At 36.8% G+C, this 21,193-nt stretch overlaps 1 protein-coding gene and 2 long non-coding RNA genes across 3 annotated transcripts in view; 2 read left to right on the top strand and 1 right to left on the bottom strand.

Annotated features, from left to right (window-relative positions):
* Positions 1–21,193, bottom strand: part of CNTN6 (contactin 6) — a 226,497-nt gene that overhangs the window by 185,538 nt on the left and 19,766 nt on the right. The gene's annotated exons all lie outside the window — the stretch shown is intronic.
* On the top strand, positions 3,150–5,790 carry LOC125929578 (uncharacterized). Its single transcript, XR_007459912.1, has 3 exons — positions 3,150–3,435; positions 5,049–5,162; positions 5,703–5,790. It is a non-coding gene; the product is annotated as an uncharacterized LOC125929578 (long non-coding RNA).
* LOC125929579 (uncharacterized) lies at positions 7,977–9,893 on the top strand. Its single transcript, XR_007459913.1, has 2 exons — positions 7,977–8,210; positions 9,728–9,893. It is a non-coding gene; the product is annotated as an uncharacterized LOC125929579 (long non-coding RNA).

Here is a 21,193-nt window from a genome sequence, read left to right as displayed (position 1 = left end):
AAAATAAAATAAAATAAAATAAAATAAAATAAAATAAAATAAAATAACAATGGAACCAAAACAGAAGAGAAAGGAAAGCTCTTATCGAGATATAGTTTATGGAATTTTTCAATTTCAAATTGCCATTTTTAGGGGCATCTGGGTGACTCAGTCGGTTTAGCATCTGACTCTTGATTCCAGATCAGGTCATCATCTCATGGTTCGTGCGATCAAGTCCCTCCTGGGGCTCTGTGCTAACGGTACAGAGATTCCTTGGGGTTTCTCTCTCTCTCTCTCTCTCTTTCTCTCTCTCTCTCTCTCTCTCTCTCCTTCAAAATAAATAATAAATAAACTTCAAATCACCATTTTTAAAATACCACATACATGCAATATTATTAGTTTCCTAGGACTGCCATAACAAATTACCTCAAACTTAGAGGTGCACACCAACAACTTTATTCTCTCACAGTTTAAAAGGCTTGAAGTATAAAATGAAGGTGTCGTCGGGGTTGATTTGTTCTGGAAGCTCTGAAGGAGAAAACATCCCGTGCCCTCTCCCCTGGCTTCTGGTGGTTCTCAGTGATCCTCGGCATTCTTGGGTCAACATCACTCCAGTCTCTGCCTGCATCTTCACATTGCCACCTTCACCTTCACAGTATCTCTGTGTATCCTCTTCTCTTCTCACAAAGACACCGGTCATGGATTTAGAGCCCAGTCAGAATCCGGATGATTTCATAAAAGTGGCTGTAACTAATTCCATTGGCAAATACCTTATTTCCAAATAAGTTCCCATTCTTATTTCTGGGAGGACATGAATTTTGTGGAGGATACTCTTCAACCCACAACACTTACCTCAGCATTTTTTGAAAGACGTTTGTGCGGTAACACAGGTTATGTGGAATATTTGGGGAAAAACCTAAACAATAAACTAAAGGGATTTAAGTCTGTCCCTTTATTCCTTCAGTAGAGCTGTTGTGAAGTTCTCCGACACTTCACCATTAAAATAAGAAATGTGATTCTTCAAGGGGCAACCTAACATTCAGTGTTTTTCAAACTTCTTTGAAGGAAGATTTTTGTTGATTTTTGTTTTGTTTTGTTGAGTTTTCTTTTGTATAGTTCTTTGGAAATGCTAGAGAAAACAAGCCTCAAGTAGTTCATAAAATGAAGTTCACTTGCTTTTCTGCCTTCCAGTTATCTTTTGGAATTCTGGTCTAAACTCTAGTACAGCTAGACTACATCTCAAGAAGCCCAGCGGAAATAGCAAACTTGTCTGTTTTTTACTTCTCCTGTAATTTTCTGGAATCTTAATAAAAGTGAAGCAATCACTTTTTGTTTTTAATTTTTTAATGCTTATTTTTGAGAAAGACAGAGAGACAGAGTGCAAGTGGAGGAGGGGCAAAGAGAGAGGGAGATAGAGAATTCAAAGCAGGCTCCAGGCTCGGAGCTGTCAGAACAGAGTCTGTTGTGGGACTCAAACTCACAAGCTGCAAGATCATGACCTGAGCCAAAGTCCATCACTTAAACGACTGACCCACCTGGGCGCCCCTAACAATAACTTTTTAATACACATTATTATGAAATGTTAATTGCTTTCTTTCATGAGTTGAGAGAGTGAGGTGGTTTCTTTGAATAATAACTATCATGTAATGAACACACATTATTGAGTAGATTGAATGGATGTCTTATAACATATTATTTAATGTGTTTTAATCCTTCTAATCCTGTAGGTATTATTTCTATTTGACAGATAAGGAGGCTGATGTTCCAAAGGCTCTGACTTCTCCAAGTCCACACAGCTGGTAAAATGAGAAGCCCGTGCTCTTTCTCACTATGTGCGCTTCCTATGCGAGTACAAATCTATTTTATTATATTATGTGTGTGTGTATGTGTGTGTGTGTGTGTGTGTGTGCGTGCACTGGATTTACATCACTAAATGCTGTAGATGCTACTTATTTATTTATTTTCTACTTTATGAACTGTGTAGGTTTCATTACATGTGTGTAATTAACTTGGAGATAAAAATGTCCACATACACATAACCTCTCATGACAATTTCGTTCTAACAATTGAAACAATGGTACCCCTAGCAAATCACAGGAGCTGATTAGCCAGGTTTCAGGGCTGTGCTTGGAATAGCTGACACCACTATCATTGTTACATCCAGAAAATGTATGAGGTTAGAGATAAAATGGTCTAATTAACCAGGAGCCGCTTCAATATCCTCAATGACTACACAAAGATTAATCAGAAAACGGAACCCTGCTTTTCAGATGGTCGAGAGATAATGTGGAGATGTATGTCAATGAACAATGACACTGAAATGACTAATAACCAATTATGTCTATAACCTGAAACAACTGTTTGAGAAATTCTCTAAGGCAGACATGGGAAATGAAGAGGGGAGTCTCTGAATAATCTCTCGTCTTAGAGAAAATGCTTTTGTATCTCAAGAGTTTTAGAGACTCTGAGAGATACAAAAATGGCAAAATATTAATAATAAAGTTAATGATCTAAAACGCTGTTTTCATCACTGACCTATAGGTTTCTTTTTCCTCAGCTATTGGTCACTGACTGACATGTGGGAGCTGTCCTAGGATGGGCAGAAAGTTTAGTGGATGTCCTTTATTTTACTATTTTTGTTAACCTCTGAGTCCCCAGGGCCTGCAATAGTGATTGTGGTAATTGCTTAAAATACATTTGGTGAATATAAAAATGGACAATGCAATTAGGAGTCTAACATAATTAACAGAATTCCTATAAACCCATCACCACACACTTTGTTGGCTAGAAAGCATTTGATCTGTTTTTGTTTTCATTGTATGTTTTTCAAATGAATATCTACGTAGAGCTTTGTGTGTGCCAGGTCCTGGTTTGAGGGCTTTGCAGGCCTGATGTCACTTTATGTTCATCGCAACCTTTCATTCATTAAGAATCATTTATTGCTTCTTCTGTGCCAGTCACTTTTAGGGGCAGAGCACACAACACAAAACAAAATAGAAAAAAAAAACCCAAATAAACAAAAAACACACTGTCTCCTCCTGGATCTGAAAAGAAGAAAGTGATTATTACTACCACCCCCTTTGAGCAGAGCAGTTAAGCTATTTGTCTGAGGTCATAAAGAGCCAGGTTCCAGGGTAGACTCGGATACCTAATTACAGAGCCCCTAGGGCTAATCAGAGCAATCGTGCCTTTACACGGGCCACCACGGTAAAGGCTTTCTGCACCGTATTTCATGAAATAATCTGCAGCAATCACTATACTAAAGAAAGAAAGAAGATACATGTTCTCTGGATGACTGTTCAGCCTGAGCAAATGCCAAAAGCTGTTAAGCAATGCCCATTGCTAAAACAAATTCTTTCAGCTCGTGTCGCCAAGGTTAAAGGAGATATTTCCATAACTACAAGCAAATTAATTTGGAGTTTTGCATCAACAATAATGAGATGGGGCAATAAGAAGGTAACCTTTTATGTGTCTTTTTGTTTTATGACAAAGACAGCACCTTTCCAGGATGGGAAAAAAGGAATTACTTGCCGCTGAGTTTTGTGCAAGCCTTTAATGCTGCCTCCTTAAAACAAAACAAAACAAACTTCTTTGGCTGCTGAAATAATGGGTATAGGTTCTTATGTAGAATATAGAAGTTATAGGGATGTGTAGAAATGTAGAACAAGATTACACTAACAGTGTAGAAATAAGATTACACTATAGGTGAGAATAGTAAGATCCAAAATATAATGAATGAAGACCTACTATCTATCAAAATAGCCCCAGGAGTTGTCTATAAATGTACCTGAAAAGATCTGGGAATACCCAGGGTTATTTAAGGGGTAAACTCTTAAGAAGACAGAACTAAGGTGGGTCTAACCAAAGGCTAGAAGTCTTAACCAGGTAAATGTTACCATAAATAAATAAAAAGCGCATTAACAACATAAAAGTGTCCTCTACATAAAATCCAGAAAAGAAAAGCAGAAAGAGCAAGCATGTGGCAGTGTTTTTATAGTACTCTTCAGGCAGGGGAGATTTTACCCTGACAACTAAGACAATAACAATACTAATGCTGATTAGGGATTTAATGGGTGTGGCAACTAGTTTAAGTGCTTAGTAAAAAATTAAACTTGCCCAAAAGAATGTTTGCTTTTTGCTCTAAAATGTAATCCTTAACTCTTGGGAAGTCATAATAATGTATGTGAAAAGAGCATCTGTTTTCCTGGGGTATTGGGCCACTCCACATTGTCAACGCCAACAATGTGATTTACGGTGGGTGATTGGGGCTACACTACATAGTCTACAGTAACAAGATGATTTGTGGTGGAGTGTGTGAAAGGTAAGGGGAAGCGTAGGCTTTGTGGTATCAGACTGACCTCTGGAATGGCTTGAGCCTAAGGTAAGCCACAAGAACAATCAACCAAATCTGCATGGTTAAGTAAGAAAAGCAGCCTCAAAAACAAAAAAAAACAACATCAAGACTCAAGTGAGTTTCCCTGTGTATTGCCATGCAGCTTTCCTGGGAGAAGTAAGCACTATCTGTGCATGTACTAGGAGAGTACAGCTGGAAGCCCTGTGCATGGGACTTGCCTGGACTCTGCTCTAAGCGCCTCTCTCTTTGAATCTGTATCATTTCATTGTAACAAGCCATAACAGTCAGTATGATAGCTTTGTGGAGTTCTCTGCATCCCTCAAGGGAATTATCAAGTTTGAAGGTGATCTTGAGGATTTTAAGAACTTGCAGTTAGTATCAGAAGTGAAGGTGGTCTTGGGAATTCCTAACCTTGGCAGGGCATTACACATATTGTTTAATACTCATAGCTAACCCATGAGGTTCAAGATCACACAAGTGAGAAGTAGCAAAGTTAAGGTTTGAACTCAAGAGTCTGATTGCTAAGATCAGACATTACTCCCCACCAATATAGAGAATGTTGTAAGGTATGGTACTTTGTAAGGGACAGGGAGAATTTACAAGGCTTTGACAATCACTCTAACAAATATCTCTCAAGACTATCCATATTTCATGCTGGCCAACCAATTTCCTGATACATAATTGTTTTAAAATGTGGTTTTTTGTTATTATTTAGATATAGGGAGGACAACTGATTGGGAAATGGCTGCCGGTGAAAAGACTGCTTATTACAGTTCCCAAGAAGAGAGGACATGCCACATCATGCAAGGCCATACAGGGGAGCACCAAGGTTAATCGGGGCGCAAGAGTGAAGGAAGAGGCAAAACATCAAGAAGGCTTAGGGGAGACTAGTTTGAATAATTTCATCAGTCTCTGGGGTATAGGGACTGTCCCTAATTGTTTGGGACCTGGCCCTGGAGTGATTAGGGCAGGAGAATATGACCAAAGTTTAAGAGCCCAGTAAAGGAGGTGGTTGGAGTTATGGGGACTGGATTGGCTAGTCTGCACATGAAAGCCCACTCAAAGGTGAGTCCTTTAATATCTGTAGGAATTGGTTAGCCTTGGGAGGGGCAGGCTCACCAGGGTCAGAAACGCTCAAGATGGTAAAGTATCAGACATACAGAAAAGAAGAAGCCATGATTAATACAATAATTTACAGTCTCAGGTAGAAAGAAAAAGGAATAGGGCATACATTCTCAACGGTATCAATATCAACTCCAAAGAAGTAAAAATTGGATGTGGGAGTGCAGAGGGTAGATACAGGTATACAGTATATAGGGTATTAAAACATTATGGATGGAACACTCAGAGGGCTCCTTTGTGTTATCAGGAAGGTGTTAATGAAATACAAGTGGAGAAAGACTAGAATGGAGTACCTTGGATAATGGATGTAAATATTCTACAAAATAAAAACTAGAACAATCTATTATAATCTATTATTAATATATTGATATATTAATATAAATGATTATTTTATGATTTACATACAAGTATCTTATATATTTTCTCAGCAAGCGTTTATTCATAAATACCTGATCAACTCTGTGCTAAGAAAACCTAATTTCTAACTCCACAGAGCTGAGAATCAGACAGAAACGTAACAACTACAACTCTATGATGCTCTGTTTGGGTACGACGATTCCTCCCAGAGATTTCCTGTCTTCTCCTTCTAAAATATCAATAATGTTATAAAGACATCTTATAAAACAGAGATTTCTACCTTTAAACAGTCTGGGGGGTTATATTCACTGAGAGGCTAAGAGAAAAATTACCAGGTGTACTCACAACTGCAAAGAAAAGATCTTTCCCCTCCCCCCCACCGTTTCTGAAACCAGCCAGGGTGCGCCAGGTCATAGTCTGACATAAAGGCAGGAACCAATCAACTTCTGCTGAATGGTTTGAAATAAAGGCGGAACCAATCAAGTTCTGCTGAGCGTTCAAATTTAAATGTCAACCAATAACAGCTCTGTAACCTCAAAAAAATCCCTAACTTGTTTGTGCCTGTCTATAAAAGAAGCTGTAAGATCCTTGCTTGGGGCCTCTTAGCATCACCGGCAACGAGTGCGCGGAGGACCGGGTTCGAACCTGCAATAAACGACCCTTGCCACTTGGCTTTGACTCTGGACTCTGGTGGTTTGTTTTCGGGGGGTCTCTCGAATCGGGGCATATCATCACCAAGAGTTTGTTCATCTTAAACTGGCTTAAGAGTATTTCTGATGAAATTTTCTTTTCTAATTTTCTAATGAAAATTAGAAAATTTGAAATTTTCTTTTTTTTTTTCTTTTTTTTTAATTTTTTTTTTCAACGTTTTTTTTTTTTTGTTTGTTTGTTTTTTTTTATTTTTGGGACAGAGAGAGACAGAGCATGAACGGGGGAGGGGCAGAGAGAGAGGGAGACACAGAATCGGAAACAGGCTCCAGGCTCCGAGCCGTCAGCCCAGAGCCTGACGCGGGGCTCGAACTCACGGACCGCGAGATCGTGACCTGGCTGAAGTCGGACGCTTAACCAACTGCGCCACCCAGGCGCCCTGAAAATTTGAAATTTTCTAATAGTTTCTGCTGGAACTGAGGGAATAGGGGAGGTAATAAGAAATGCAGGGGGTAGTGCCCACTTTGATAGAATGAAGTAAAATTGGCCTGACACAGACAAAATTATCATAGAGCTTACATAAGGATGACACAGGTTTTTGAGGCATTCCATTTTTTTTTAATTGAAAAAAGACATGAGAAATTCCCTGGGCCAATACAAATGTTTTGTGTCTTGTTTTAAGCAGTGGTTTGATGGTGAGTACAATTATTAAAACTCATTGAACTGAACACTCAAGATCATTGTATTTTATTGAATATTAATTATACTTTGACTTTTCAAAACGAGTGTGGTGGGAAGACTGAATAATGATTTAAATCTGAGGTTTGCAGGGTTGATTCCTTCATATATAACTAAAGTTGAGCAAATACAGCACTAACTATATGCTTGTTGTATTTTATGTAAGAGATGAAACTACATTGGGAAATCACATATTTGTAAAGCAAACCATAGAGATCATGAGAAACTAGAGGCCCCAAGAGGAAGGTGACTTTACAAATATAGCAACCAGAAGAAGAATGACATTAAAGAAATAATATTCAAAAATATGCATTGATTTTTCCCCATATTCTCAGTACTATATTAGCATTTTAAACTTTTTATTTAATGATCCATAACCTAACAAACAATTCATCTATGTGTGTTCTTAGAGGCTGTTTGTAATCCTTCAAGGATAAAAGTACCTATGATGGAAAAAGTAAGATAGTCTCAATGGAAGAGACATAGAGTCAGCATAGTGTGAGAAGAGACATAATATAGTCAAGAGTTTGAAGGTCTGAGTTTGTATCATAATTTTGCCACTGACTGTGTGACATATAACAGAATATGTTAACACTCAAGCCTAATTTATCAGTAGAATGAGGGGTAGAACACATCTTGGGTTTTAATTTACAACAAAGGTAGTGGCCTTCTTTTTATTCTATTGGCTTGGTAGATATTAGTATTTGATCACAGAATTCTTTCCCATTGAGTTCAAATGTAGCCATCAAGGAATTCTCATTGCAGTCAGTACTAAATGTGGGAATTCACAGCTAAATGATTGGAGTTAACATGGGGAAGACAATGTATCATCAGTTCAGGTGTAGATAATCTGAATTTCCTGGCCCTAACAGCCAAAAATTGTTAATTAGATTATTTTATATGTCTATTCATTAAACAGATACTTGCTAAGTGTGCCCAGAATGTGCAAGTCAGTGTGGTAGGTACTTTCAGGGATACAGAAATAAACTGGATGAAACCAAAGGACTTACAGGTTAGCAAATGTGATGATGCCTCTACATTTGTTATACAAAATAAGGTAGACAGTGATAGCAGCTGTGAAGGGTGTTTAGAAACGAGGTTGTGTGAGTGTGTGTGTTAGGGGAGGTGGAGAAAGTGTTCATAGGAGACAGCGATTCGGGTACATTTTGTTTCTTATGACATGAAAAATCATAAACTCGGGCCACAAGGTTGTTGTGAAATCATAAGGTAGCATAATAAATTCTAGCTACACCAAGCTAGATGACAGTCAACCCATGCTGAGTCTTGGTTTTTTCAGTGAATGCCTTTTTCAGCCTCTTCCCACATTAAAGATGGAGATCTGCATGCTAAAGGTGAAGGTCCTGCCAGATTTGTGGTATCAGTTGAGTGAAGTAACTCAAGCCTATTTTAGACAGATATGCAATCACACATGTGCACAGAAAACAAAAACAAAAACTACCTTATACCTAAACACCAGGGAATTGAGCCCATAAGATAAAATTGAATTGAGCTTCCTAATAGAAAAGCATTGGTAATAATTTCACATAATAATTTTCTACAGAGGCTTAGGAAGAAGCCTATTGTTCTCTAGGAGATAACTAAACATTCCTTTCTCCTAAATTTAAATTGTGAATTTTAACTGTATTTGTGACTGTTATTTATCTTGGTTATAAGAAAAGTTAATTTTCAGTATTTCAAGGAATAGTCATTTCTCAGTTTTCATTTTTAGATTCATTGAAATAGAAAGCATTTTAAAAACCGCAATTGAGGGGCGCCTGGGTGGCTCAGTCGGTTAAGCGTCCGACTTCAGCTCAGGTCGTGATCTCGAGGTCCGTGAGTTCAAGCCCCACGCCAGGCTCTGTGCTGACTGCTCAGAGCCTGGAGCCTGTTTCGGATTCTGTGTCTCCCTCTCTCTCTGACCCTCCCCCTTTCATGCTCTGTCTCACTCTGTCTCAAAAATAAATAGATGTTAAAAAAAGAATTAAAAAAAAAAAAACGCAATTGATTTGTTTTTGTTTTTTAACCAAAATCCAGTCCTCAGAGACCATAAAAAAAATTGAATGTACATTGGGTGGCTAATTCTGTAGATCTAGTAATCTTTCACATTTTTTATTTTATTTTTTTAAATTTTAATGTTTATTTATTTTTGACAGAGAGAGAGAGACAGAGCATGAGTGGGGAGGGGAAGAGAGAGAGGGAGACACAGAATCCAAAGCAAGGTCCAGGCTCTGAGCTGTCAGCACAGAGCCCACGTGGGTCTCGAATTCACAGACCATGAGATCATGACCTGAGCTGAAGTCAGACGCTCAACTGACTGAGCCACCCAGGTGCACCTTAAATTTTTTCGAATGTTAGCAAATGTAAACTTTTAAAATGTTATTAAATTATCACTTCCTGTAGATTCCAAAGGGATAAAATTCTTGCTAATCCCATAAGCAGTAATTTAACGATCATCAATATTTTTTACATAAAATCTCATTTTGGGGGAGGTAGTTTATAAAAAGTGGTATCTTATAAGAATTCTTTCAGTCTCTTCTAGGGAAAAAGAAAAAGATAAAGATGAATAGATGCAAATATTGCCCTCCAGTTCTGAGAGTATGTACCAGCCACTGAGTTCATGAAGACTGCCTCTTTTCTATCCTTGAGGTGGGGGGTACTATTTTTCAGTTGATATTGATGGTTCTTTGATTATTCACTTTGGCTTATTGGGTCATTATTAGGATGTGTGTGTGTGTATGTGTGTGTGTGTGTGTGTGTGTGTGTGTGTGTGTGCGTGTGTGTGTGTGTGTGTGTGTGTGTGTGTGTGTGGTGTGGGGAATAGACTGATGGTGGATAAATGAGCTCTTGTAGAGGAAGATGAAGAAGAAGAGGAAGCAAGGTTGGTGGGAGTGGGATCCAACAGAGGTAAGAGTTGTCCACTCAAGGGAGTGATACAGTGCGGGGCTCTTATTTGGGAAACTGCTGGGAGAACTGAGGTAAGAATCACCATAGGGAGCTCAGGGAGTCAGAGATAGGCTACCTTCCCCAACCGTGAAGACTTTGTGTTCCAAAGAACAGCCATACATGGGATCTTTGTTAACCAGGAGGTCAGGGAGTGGTATAACAGCTGCACAGGGCCCCATGCTTATAAGGATCCCACATAATAACTTATGAACAAGGAACCCTGCATTTTCATTTCTACCTTGGCCTCACAAATAATGCAACCAGTCCTGAGTACGGGCAATACTGTATCCCTACTGTCAATCTCCAGACCATTCCACCTTCTCTACTGCTGTCTCCATGAAAACTACAGGACCAAAGGTAAAACCAGGCACCTGCTGGGCTACAGGAGAGAAAGTATTGAGCTACACTTGGGGAATAACATGAGGACTTAATATGGGGAAATGCAGCCATTGTAGCCTGACACCATGGCCTATAACTGTGTATATAAACATACTATATTTTCTATAAAAGATCCAAATGAAAATTGTGTATATGAAGGATTTTTGTACAACAACCACCAACTTTAATTATTTCATCTCCATTGGCTTCCACAACTCAAAGAAATGTAAAGCAAAGTCTGAAAAGGTAGGAAAGAAAAAGAAAAAAAAAACTGTATGTATGGAAAGAACTGATGTCAGCTATCAAAAAAAGTACTTGATTAGACATCAGGCAGCTTTTGGAGCTTGCATAGCTCCCTATGGAAGGTGTTTACTTAGGGGGGAAATCCACCATGGAAATTGATCAATGGGGAAGTCTAAGAATTGTAAAAACAACAAAGCCTTTTGCAAGTCATTCTATGTGTATAAAATAGGTGAACCTCCCACTCGGGCATTTATGAGGACACACTGGCCTTGCCTCTTCATCTCCCTTGATTGGTTTCACTCTTCAACTTCTTTTTCTCTTAGGCAACATGAAACAGACCTTTGTATATGACAAGATTTCTTTTATATGTGTATTTGAACAGGGTAGGCTGGAGAAATCATACTGAAAGGGGCAGTTTATCATACACCTCTTTTCCTCTCTCCTTTATTTACAAAAGAAGACTAGATTGAATGGCTTCAGAAAAGCTACTGAGTGTGGCAGACATTTAGCCATTGCTAAAGCAGCTCCACGCTATAAAAGGTCTACGGCCAGCGAGACTGTGCAGTGCTGCTTGCTGCAGCCACGTTCAGGTTGTCTTTTCCACTCAGGAAGCTAAATTAGGAGTTAAGAGGCACCAATTTAGCATTTCATGCTCTAAATGAAAGAGGAAAGAGCCCTAACTCACAGGAAATATTAAAAAAAGAAAAACACCTAAGTGTAAAGCAGAGTGGCTACATGACTTGCATTTGGATTTTATTTTGCTGGTCATGCCATAAGACTCAATATTTTGGTCATCCTAAGTTAAAGATGTCTTTGTGAAAGTTTCCCAAAATGATCAAAATGAAGGTCATTTTCCTTCCTGAGTAATTCTGGTAGAGTAGGTAGAATTTGTGAAACCATCTGTAAAAACTGGGTTTGTATTCACAAGAAGGTCTGAAGGTATGAAACATTTTCACATATAAACATAGATTTGCAAATCTCTTTTGAAATTATAGGTAAGCCTTCAGTAACATCAACCATCTTTCTGGCTCAATTCTGACACCCATCTGGATGTGGCTCAAAATGATTTCTTCCACAAATACACAGAAAAAACTCCTTTTTATTTTGGCAAATTTGGTATCTTGTCATCTCTTTCATTTTCTATAATATACTAACATATATATATGTATCTATCTTCTATATTAAACAATAAACACTTCCATCACAAAAATCATCTTACTCCCTTTTATATTCCTCATATTATTTGGGACAGTGCTTTGAAGCTGGTAGATTAATCAATTAATATTTGTTAAATGAATGAAAATAACAAAGGCCTAAAATTTATTGATAATATTACATCTCTAAGAACGAAAAAAAAAACCAGTAAGGATAAAAAATAGGACATAGCTCCTAATCTATGCAAGTCACTATTTTCTTAATTTATATAATCCTCATAAAACTTCATGAGATGTCATTATTAATATTTTAATGTTTCAAATAAGAACAGTGAGATACAGAGATAAGTAATTCAAGTTTATAGAGCAGCAGAGCAAGGATTTGAATCAACGCAGTCTTCAGTCTGTGCTTTTAATTACTATGCTATATATAGCTTTTCTAACAGATTATATTTATTGTGTCTGTTGTAAGTGCTTTACATGCACTAACTCATTTCTATCATGAACTCTGTTTACAGAAGCTGGCTATAAGCCAGGATTGGATATATTAGCATTTTAACTGGCCTTTAACAATACAAAACATAGGCTGAGAATTTTATACTTTTGTGGTTTTATTCCAATGCAGTGGTTATCAAAATGCATTGAGAACCCCTAGGGGTTCCTGACTTCCTTTCAGATTGTTTATGCAATCAAAGCTCTTCTTGATACCAAAGTAAGTGATTTGTATTTTTTTGTTCTTTTTCTCTTCACATGTTATAAAAAACATTCTTTTTAAACAAATGATTTTCATTGTGGAAAAGAAGAGTCTCTAAGTGTAAAAACTACAGCAAATAAATATAAAATTAAACAAGAAATCATGGATAAGCTTCTTAAACGCAACAATTTTGAGCAGAAGGGATTTTGAGGTCCCTGTATCCCACAGGACTGGTTCTATCAACTAGTGAACCATGTGAAGTTCCTTATTAGATCAAGATTTAACAAGCAATGATTACTCCACAGATTTTAGGAATGATTCTTTACTGTCTAACTCCTTGTAACGCCATGAAGAAATTTCAAGTGTACATACAACTTTTAACCATTCCTAGTAAAGCTACTTAATTGCTCTAATTTACATAATAAGTATATTAATGTAATGCTAAAAAAGCACTAGTTGTTCCTAATTCTATAAACACAAACAACATATTCTTATATAATACTATGAATTTGACAGTCTCATATTATTTCCTAACTTGAACTTCAAGTGAAAAATACCAAGATTGAAAATGTTCTACATCATTCCATAAACTTGATGTCCACATAGATACTTAATTCCTAGGCTATGTAACTCACATGTAGTGTGCAGTTATCTGTTTGAATCATATCTTAGGACCACTGAAATAACTATTACTTATTTTCAAATGTTCATTAGGAAAGTTATCCTTATATTCCAGTGAAACCAGTATATTATGGTACTGTAGTATAACTAGTTCCAAATTTGGGCTTATTATTATTATAGTTGTTACTATTATTATTATTATTATTATTATTATTATAACATGAGTTTGTGTCCTTCAGATATGACATTAACAAAAAAATGAACACCCGGCTTCATGGACAAACATCCACCATTATATTAAAGGAAAGTATCTTTGTAATATTACTAAACTCAAAGCACATTCTTCTCAATGAAACATTATTAGAATTTTTGGTACCCGCCACAGTAAATAATTATGAAACTTTCCCACCTACTGTCAGAGCATTATCTTCTCTGAAATTTCCAGGTCACCTAGATTTCAGTGACACATGCTATTTCTTCTATTGTACTTCTATAATAATCACTTGGCAAAATTGTCCAACTGCCGATTGTGGAATAGAACAAGTACAGTGTGATCCCCAGTGACCTTTCCTCCATATTCACACCCCTTTCTAGTTCCCTGCCATTCAGTGTGTATGAGCCCAGTGACCTACTTCTAATCAAGAGAAAAAAGCAGAGGGGATGGAGTATCCTATCCATGATGAGTTACATAAGACTGTAACTTCCATCTTGCTAGAAGAGTGTCCCTATTGGGTAATTAACTTGCATACTTTAACAAAGTAAGCATCTGTGTGGGAACTAACTGAGGGCAGCCTCTGGGCTACAACCTATTAAGAGATGAGGTCCTCAATCCAGCAAAACTCAAGGGACTGAGTCTGCCAACAACCTTAAGGGTTCGAAAGCAGATCCTTTCCCAGTTGAGTCTGCAGATAAAAGCCCAGTCATGGTTGGTACCTTGAGTACCACTTTCATATGAGATCTTGAAGCACAGAACCCAGATGAGCAGTGCCCGAATAGTGACCCACAAAAACTGTGACATAATAAGTGCATGTTGTTTTAAGCCACCAAATTCATGGTACTATTATTCTGTAGCAACAGAAAAATCAATATAGTGATTCAGATACCAGTTTTCTTTTTTTTTATGGATTCATTTAAAACATGTTTTTTAAATTTTATTTTAGGGAGAGAGCAAGTGAGCAGGAGAGAGAGAGAGAGTCAGAGACAGAGACAGAGACAGAGACAGAGACAGAGAGAAAGAGGGAATCTCAAGCAGGCCCCATGATCAGTGGGAAGCCTGACACGAGACTTGAATCCTAGTCCCCGGAATCATGATCTGAACTGAAATCAAGAGTCCCAACACTCACCGACTGAGCCACTCAGATACCCCAAGATATCAGCTCTATTTATAGGTTGCCAAAACAGAATTGGGGTTTTGATTCCAAGAGGTACTCTTACTTATTAGAAAAGGAAAATTTATATGAAAATGTGTCTACAATGCCTAGAAAATAAGGGACACTGAGGATTATAAATATATGAAATCCAGTTGTATACTATGTGATCAGTAGAATACTGGCCCTAGTGAGACATTTTGGTACTTAACTAATGTTGAAGGAAAAGATATGGCCTTGGTCAAGAACCTGCTTATGCCACCATTTGATCAACCTACTTCTTTTTAAATGTATTTTCATTAATATTTTAAATGCACTTAAAATTACTAATTGACTAATAATAGGTATTAAGCCATGGTTTCTCTTTGAATAAATGGAACTGTCTTTTAATAGAATTTGCCACCTTGTATCTTTAGACTCACTTTCTTTACCTTCTCTAGTTTGATTTTTCTTCACTACATTAACTTTTTTCAATGATCATCTCAGTATTAGAATGATTCTATTTCTCTGAGAACTGTAAATTTCAATATTAACTTAGAAACATTGTATGTTGCCTTTTAAATTCCGTGCCTATGTATATAGAATATTTCATCTTGTCCTTTTTAAAATTCACAACTCTAACCCACACAAGAAGGAGCAAAAAAAGACCATGCCTGTGAAAATTGCACCAGTGTTCTTCAGTAAGTTAAGTGAATGATAAAATAAAAATGAAATAATTATTTGAGATAATACATTGTATGTGTTTAACTTGGACTCCTATAGAGCTGATCTTTAGTTGTATCTTTTGCAAAAGCTATAGAGTGAATTTTTCTAGGATTACTTTTAAAGAAAGAAATTAAATTGTCCATGCAACACCATTACATATGCAAGAAAAAATATTCACAGATGCATGATAAACATTTCAATTGGATTACACTTTTATAGCTGGAACTGAAATATAATTTTAAGCCACAAGCATTCAGGCATGTTTCATCAATTTTCTGTTCCTTTGCCCATATGAAATGTGTGATAAATGATATAAATATATGCATACTTTGTATAAGAGTTACACTTTTGAGGTTAAAAACAAAAACAAAACAAAAAAAGGTAGAGAAAATGGCAAAAGGAGATGGGTGAGTGCTTATCTTCATTTTAACACAGAATACAAATTAATTATATGCTTTAAACTAAGAGAATACTTTTTGTAATTACATATTTGATCCTTGCTCAGGACGATGACACAATTTTGAATTAAAAAAAAAAAAAACATCAACAGGACTTGCTGGAAATGAACTACTGAGTAACTATAGTTCTACAATGACTTCAGAGAGCAGTGTGCCCTGAAGCACATGTTTCTAGGACTGAGAAAACAAACTATATGGAAGGTCTGTTAACTGGAGTACCTGCCTGAAAACTGGAGAAGGAAGATGCTTATCTTCACACTCCAACGCTGATAAGGAAAATATAATCATTAAAAGTTGATGCATAGGAATGCTAAACCAGTGTTATTTGTCTCTCTGGGATACTTGGATAAAACATTGAGTAGTTTTGTCTACCATTCCTAAACAAAAGGCTTAGAAGAGTGGCTGGAAATAATTAAAGTGATATTAATCGGTGAATATCAAAAGGTCTTGAAATCATTCAATATACAATGCTTTGGAAATATAAATCTTTGAGAAACAGAAGGAAAAGATGTGCTTGGGTGACTGCTGTGGTGACAGGTGTGATGTCAGTGGGGTTGACAGAGGCAAAGGCTGATAGTGGACAGAAAAAGTGTTTTGCTACGGGGTGTGCAATAGGTACATGCTGAATATTCAGTAGTCTTTTGTAAATGTTATTACTATTTGGATTCTTTATAAAGAATAAGTCCAACTGAGCAGAATAAAATGCTCTCAAATATCAATTTTCCACACTCATGAATAACCTGGCTGTTTAAGCCATGAATCATTAACATGGCAAAAACAAATCACAAGGGTAAGTACCTTGTGTGCAAGACACACACTTAGCTGGAAATAAGTCACCTTGAAAACTCAAAACTACATAAACATAGTACTTACAGACACACCTATACACTTAATGCTGAGAAGTATATATAACTTTGTGTCTCCACAAGATATTGCCCAGAAGTTTAGATGTTTGTATTGTCAGAGCACCTAAAAAAATAAAAATAAATTCTATATTTCTTGCTCTAAAAACTGTTGTTATTCAATTTCTTTCATGGAAAACAAGATAAAAATCTAAAAAAAAAACAGAAAGATTTGGACTAATAACTAAAGTAGCTCTCATGATTTGATGATGCACATTTCATTAACAATGTGAGAAGTAAGTTCCTCCTAATATGACCTCCATATAGAGATAGCAACTCCCAAGTTTTCCTCTGCTTTGTGGGGGTATGGGTAAGCAACTATGTGCAGCAATGTGTTTTATTCATTGTGCATCTCTGGAGAAAATCAGGTCACCTTCAATGATCTTATCAGTCAAAGAAAATAGGACTGCTTCACAAAGCTATTAAAATGGAAGAGAATTAGAATGTATAAAAAGCTTTCAGATGCTGGGATCAAAGGGAAAAAGGTCACAGACTAGGCAGGGATTGTTGCCTTGGCTGAAATTCATGGTTTTGATTAACATGAAGTTGTAAATGGCTATAACATTGTAAGCAGTCATAATAAAATAAAGTAAGAAAGAAAGGCCAAGGACATTATAGAAATGTAGAGAAAGAGTCAAAAGAATAATGCTAACAAGTGGAGAAAAATAAGCAACTAGAACAGAATTATAATAACATGCTTTGGGGTAATTTGTTTATGATTCTCAAAATGCTTTAGCATATACTGGGGAATCTAACCCTCACAAGAGAGGTAAGTATTGTCATCCATACTTCATAGAGATGGAGACCAAGGTTAAGATGTAACTTTTGCAAGTTCAAAGAACTATTGGCAGCAGAGCGACTGTTCTCTTCCAAGCCTTCAAAACACTCAACAGAACATTGTTAGATATCCACAAATATTTATTAAATGAATAAGCTTGTACTTAAGCCTACTTTTCTAATTCCAAATCTAATGTTCTTTCCAGTTACCTGACTCCCTCAGTAAGTGATAAATCTATGCAAAACTATTTCAACTCTATTAAAAACCTATGCTGAGACAGAAGTAAGTAAAATACTTAGTAAATGTCTATTTTTAAACTAGAATTAGCTGCAGGAGTACCTTAGGTGACAATATCCAAGTAGGATGACAGAAAATGACTCACCCATTTTGGTTGAGACTAATAAAAATACCATGATCCTATCAGTCAACAGATTATATCTTAATTACAGGTAAGGTAACTAACCACTATCTATGTGTCAACACAGAGAAATGGGAAGATAAGTATTATGAATATCCATATTTACTTCTCCTAGATTCACTAGTTATTGTCTCTTACTCCCCCTTTCTTTTCTTTGCATGCTGTGTCCTACTTTTTTTTCCCTAAATCATTTGAAAGGCAGTTGCAGGGAACCAACAATTTTTGCCAAGGATGCACAAAGCTGAAAATAATATGCCAACACTTTTTTGAACCAACTTTGCTTGAACCAATAAGAGCTGAGATCACAAGAATACAAACTAGCTCCAGATATGAAGAACACCATGCCTAAAGGAGTGATGGTAAGCTAGCATTTTTCCTTCCTTCGTAACAAATTGGTAAGTATGAGCATGGGCCTGGTGGCTGCAGATAAAATAAAAATTCACCCTCACTTTCAAGCACTCGCCACAGAAACTCTTGGTGCCAGAGATAAAAGGGAACTTTGCACTCAGTCGCGGGCTCCTTCATTGGACTTTAGCAGAAGCTCACAAAAAATTGTTGTAGTATAATCCTTATTGTAAAGACAAGGGGAGGGAAGAGCAGCCACTGCAAAAAGGCCCAAACCCCATTCATATCCTTTGCCCCCATCTATGGAAGGAAAGCTTCAAACTGCAGGGAGAAGTGCCTTCTGGAAGGGAAGTGGTGAAAACACATTGTAGCTGGAGACCGGAAATGTAAACATAACAAATCAAATACATCTTTCCCAGAGTTATAGCTGGGAAGAGGGCAAGAAGACTGACACAGCCATATCCTGAAACCCAGGAACATAGTGTTTGCCTAAAACTGAAGCTTAGTCAGAACAAGAATGTCCCTCCCACTTACCTTGAGGCGGAAGAGAGGCAAGTGACATCTAATAGTGGGATACAACTTGGGGACTTTCAAAAACATGTGTAAAGACTCTGTCTGAGGTGCAGTTCAAAGAGGAGAACCCCAAAGAGGAGAGTGGAATAGACACCGAAAAAAAACCTCTGGCAAATCAATCTTCATCCGAAACACAGTTATCCCCAAAGAAGTCAAAACCAGTGGTCAACTGAGGATAATTAAAGCAAATCTAAACCCAGTACCTCTCTTGGCCAGACAGACTCAAACTCCTACACTGGAGGCTTACCAGAGGTAAAAGCACCCCCAATCCCAGGGACAGAAACTATTTAGTCTAAGATGTTCAGCTTTCAGCAAAAAGTTTTAAAGCATATGGGAAGACAAGGAAAAAATAACACTACCAAGGAATAAAACCATCAACAGAACCGGAATTGGATATGACACAGGTACTGGAGTGACCAAATGGACAATTTAAAATAACTATGATTAATACATTAAAGCTCTAATGGAAAACACAGATCATATGCAACATCAGCAGGATAACTTATATAGACATGGAAAAAATCAACTGGATATGTTAGAAATGAAAAACAGTGATAAAGAAAGCCTTCAACAGTCTCATCAGCAGACTTGACACATTCAAGGAAAGAATAGGTGAAACTGAAGGTAAGTTAATAGCAACCCCTAACCTAAATCATAAAGAATATGTGTGAAGAAAGCACAAGAGCCTCCAAGAGCTGTTAGACAGTATCAAACTGTCTAACTCATATGTAATTAGAATTTCACAAGAAGAAAGTGAGACCAGGGAAATAAGAATAATGATCAGGATTAAAAATATTTAAGTGAGTCATATTCAAACAGAAAATATCAAGACAAACAGAAAATCTTAAAAACAAACATAGAAATGACACATATACACAGAAAAACAAGTACAAAAATTGCAGACTTTCCCTCAGAAATCATGTAGATTAGAGGAAAATGGAGGATATCTTCAAAAGGCTGAAAGAAGGGTGTCTGGGTGGCTCAGTTGGTTGAGTGTCCATCCCGCTCTTGATTTCTGTTCAGGTCATGATCCCAGAGTTGTGGGATTGAGCTGGGCTCTGGGCTGCGTGTAAAGACTGTTTAAGATTCTCTCTCTCTCTCCCTCTGCCCTTTTCCCCCACTCATGCTCTCTCTCTCAAATAACAACAAACAAACAAAGGGCTGTAAGAAAAATGTGTTTACCCACAATTCTATACTCAGTGAAAATATCTTTCATAAATGAAGAATAAATACAAATTATCCTTAGACAAACAAAAATTCAGAGTATATTGTCAGCAGATTTGCACTAAAAGAACTATTAACGAAAGCTCTTCAGATGGTGGATGCTAGACAAAATCTTTGAAATAGGGAGATTAAGTGTGCAGGAAGAAGGTAAAAATACAATTTACCGCTGTAACAGTAAGTTGCAGAATATCACCTTTCATCTTTAAATACCTCAGCATTTATTTTTTAATAAAGGACTATTATCCTGCAATAATCATAAGAGCATTATCACAATTGAGAAAACTGACACATATACAGCATTTCATTTAGTCTATATTAACTATATCCAACTGGCCAAAAATATGTATTTTTTTATACCTGATCATGTTTTTCAGGATCATATCAAAATTGAATTTTTGATACAATTTCTTTAGTTTCTATTAATTTGGAACAGTTCTTCTATGTTTTCTACTTTTATCACATCAAGAGTTTTGAAAGGTGTGTGCCATGACGGAAGTTTCTCAACCTGAATTCTATGGCGGTTTCCACAAGATTAGATTCAGGTTAAACATTCTGAGCAAGAATATGACATAGAGGATGTTCTATATATCTTACTGTATGAGGAAGCATACTATTTCATTTGGCCCCTTGAAGAGTGATACTAATTTTGATCACGTGGTTAGAATGGAATGTGAATATCTTGCCAGTAGGGAAGTGTCTTTCTTTGTAATGCAGAAATAATCTGTGTGATGATAATTTGAGACTATGTGTAGTATATTTTATTCCCCAATAAATTATAAACATTTTAACTTTCATCCAAGCTAAACATCTATATAAATTGATTTCTATACACATTGTTTCTATTTTCATAAATGCCATTTGCAAAATACAACTTTATTCCTTGTTTGTTAAATAAACAGATATAGTTCAATTAAGGTTACAATTTCCTTTAACTCTTCATTTACTTGACCAATAATGGTCTTAGACTGTTCTCCTTGCCTTTTGTGATACAACACCCTCTAGCTTGCTTCAGATCTTTGTGGTGGCTACTTCTTCATCACTTTTGCCTGCTAAATATTCTCTATTAGCCACTCTCTTCAACTAACCAGATTGAATCCAGTTGGGTCATGTTTGGTCATGGTACCTCTTTGTTCCTCTATGCCTATTATATTTTATTCATACCCATGACATGATGATTTCCAAGTTCACCAAG

This window comes from Panthera uncia, chromosome A2 (assembly GCF_023721935.1).
Source record: "Panthera uncia isolate 11264 chromosome A2, Puncia_PCG_1.0, whole genome shotgun sequence".
Classification (NCBI taxonomy): Eukaryota; Metazoa; Chordata; class Mammalia; order Carnivora; family Felidae; genus Panthera; species Panthera uncia.
Note: the sequence above shows the minus strand (reverse complement) of the source record. Positions and strands in the feature narration are given on the sequence as shown.